The sequence below is a fragment of the Pteropus alecto genome, unplaced genomic scaffold (genome assembly GCF_000325575.1).
Source record: "Pteropus alecto unplaced genomic scaffold, ASM32557v1 scaffold114, whole genome shotgun sequence".
Lineage (NCBI taxonomy): Eukaryota > Metazoa > Chordata > Mammalia > Chiroptera > Pteropodidae > Pteropus > Pteropus alecto.
This window is the reverse complement of record NW_006435793.1, coordinates 5,636,553-5,639,418: the sequence shown is the minus strand read 5'-3', so window position 1 is coordinate 5,639,418 and position 2,866 is coordinate 5,636,553. Positions and strand designations below refer to the sequence as shown.

The 2,866-nt window shown below is 43.1% G+C and overlaps 1 pseudogene; it reads right to left on the bottom strand.

Annotated features, from left to right (window-relative positions):
- Positions 1–700: 700 nt before the first annotated feature.
- Positions 701–1,644, bottom strand: LOC102895329 (annotated as a pseudogene).
- Between the last annotated feature and the right edge of the window lie 1,222 nt (positions 1,645–2,866).

The window sequence follows — 2,866 nt, the reverse complement described above, 5'->3', positions numbered from 1 at the left end:
ATAATGCTATCTAGAGACAGAACCCAGAGATAAATAACATTTCAGAAAGGGAAAAGAAAAGAAACTGAGCCTTTGACCCTTGCATCTGTTTTGCCATATCTTCCTCACTCCCCTCTCTACTCCAAAAGTGTGAATGATTTTCTGGTGGGGACCTTGATTAAGAAGGGAAAAGGGTTAAGACATAGGGAGGGAACAATTCAGGAGACAGTTTAAAGGGTAAATGTGACAATAAAGAGAAAGAAATAATGAGGATAAAGATAAAAATATTACTGTTATTTAATATGGAGTAGGAAGAGTTGAAAGATAACATAAAAGTAGAAACCCATTCAAATATATTCAAAGAAAGAAGCCAAGGAGCAATTGAATTACAGACCTACAGACTAGAGCTTTTCGTAAGTTAAACAATAAAACTTGAAAAATTATTTCTCCTTGACATCAGTTTGTTCAGTATGCATCACAAAGATAGAGAATTATAAGGCTTTACAAACAGAAATATACTTCTGTAGAATTGCTTGTAGAATGAGGTGAAAAAAGTCCCATTAAATGTTTCCTGTTCACACGGAGCCTTTCTGAGTAATAAGATTCTGTGTAATTAGATTTACCTATGTAAATTTTGAAGAAATTGGCTCTTCATCTTGTTCTCTGAGATTCTCAGGTAAGAGTAACCAGGGTGCAGAGAACCATCAGAACTCCTCCACCATCACTGGATGAAGTGTTTGCGAAATACCAGGTTTCTCATAGCAGCTTTCACGTCCTTGTTCCTCAGGCTGTAGATGATGGGGTTGAGCATGGGGGTCACCACCCCATAGAAGAGGGAGATGAGCTTGTCTGAAAGGTCCTGTTTGTCTGCCCCCAGTGGGTCCTTGGATTTGGGCTTCCCATACATGAAGAGGATGGTCCCATAGAAGGGTGGGCAGAGCAGGTGGAGAAGGCCTTTTTCCTCCCCTCAGCTGAGGGGATCCTCAGGATGGTAGCAATGATGGACACATAGGAGACAAAAATAAACAGCACTGGGATTGCAAGGAAAAGTATGTTGGACACAACCATGCTGATCACATTAATGGAGATGTCAGCACAGGCCAACTTCAGGACAGCCAAAATCTCACAGGTGAAGTGGTTGATGACACTGTCCCCACAGAAGGGCAGCCTCATGGCCTGGGATATCTGAACTACAGAGTTGGTGATACCAGCTGCCCAGGAGCCAGCAGCCATGGGCACATAGGCAAACTTGCTCATGATCTCAGAGTACCTCAGGGGGTTGCAGATGGCCACGTAGCGATCAAACGCCATCATTCCCAGAAGCACACACTCTGTGGCTCCCATGGCAAAAGAGAGAAACATCTGTACAGCACAGGCTGAAAAGGAGATGGTTTCCCGGGGGGTCAGGAAGCTGTCAAGAATGAGGGGGACTGAGGAAGTTGTGTAGCAGATGTCCAGGAGGGAGAGGTTCCCTAGAAAGAAGTACATGGGCATGTGCAGGTGGGAGTCAAGGATGGTCACCAGGATGAGGATCCCATTGCCCAGCAAAATCACCAGGTACATCAATAGGATGAGCACAAAGAACATTTTCTCCAGCTTTGGGTGAGCTGAGAGGCCCAGGAGAATGAACCCCACTGGTGGGGAGGTGCAATTGGACCTATCCATGGTGCATCTGCTCTGTCACCTGCAAGAGCTCAGAAAAACAGCTTCATGCTTCTCTGATGCCTAAAGTGGCCAGAGAGCCAATGAGGAAACTCACTCTGCTGAGCAGCTAGAGAACAGTTCTAGCAATGTCAGGGGTTCTCTGTGTTGTTCTAAGTAAAATGCAGAGAACTTGATCAAAACCTGCTTGTGATATTTGGCCACCCCACAGAGATATTTGAAATGTCACCCGATTGGATTGAACATTCCTAATCACATTGAAGATAGGCATCACACATTTATTTTGAGTTATATGATGTGTGGCTGATTAATTTTAATCAATTTTGTGAGAATTTATACTCCACTTGTGTGGGTCCCTCCTCCCCCCTCTCCCGCCCTCCCCCTGCCATTTGTGGCATAGGTCTGGTGAAACTAACTGGTCTTTATCATCATCAATTCCCAACCATTCCCTTCTCCAAGCACTTTTGAATATGACTTACTTCCTCTTTTGCAGTTATGTCTGACATTCTACAGGCCCCTGAGCTATTCATTAATTCCTTCACTTGTCTGCCAAACTCCTCTGGAACTTACCAGAAGAACTGGCCTTTGCTACTCACTCAGTATGTAGGAATTGTTAAGTCCCTTTTCCTCTCTGGGCCTTGTTTTCCTAATACTCACTTTGGAACAGATTATTTTTAGAGGTATTCCATTCCAGGGACTAAATGATCTCATGAACTTCTCATTCCTGGACTTCTGTCATACAACTGAGATGTCCTTTTCCCTTTCCTTTAAGTTCCCCCCATGCTACTTAGTCACAAGGGATGAAGCTAGCAGTGGGGCTGGGACCACAAGAGTATACACATTTCTTTAAAAGCACTCTCTTACCTTTTTTGTAAATAAGTTGAGAAAGAAAATTGCTTCTCTGAGGTCTAGGAATAGTCCTGAGGCCAAAAATAATCAATCTGGTCTAAAGTAGCAGCCAGAGGAGTTAGAGACTGAAATGGATGAAAGCTAAGTTTTCTTATCTTTGTTTTGCATTTGGGTAAAATCCACAAAGGACCAACCATTGCATATATGAAGCTATTTAAATCCCATTCTGCTACTGGGATTACACTAGTCCCCAAAGTAATTTAAAGTTTAGAAATTGAAATGACAAGTTTAGAGAGTTCATACATGTCGGGTCATGTCCCCAAGATCCAATTATTCTGAAGTCCCTCCAGAAATACTTTCTTCCTCTTCCTTCCTT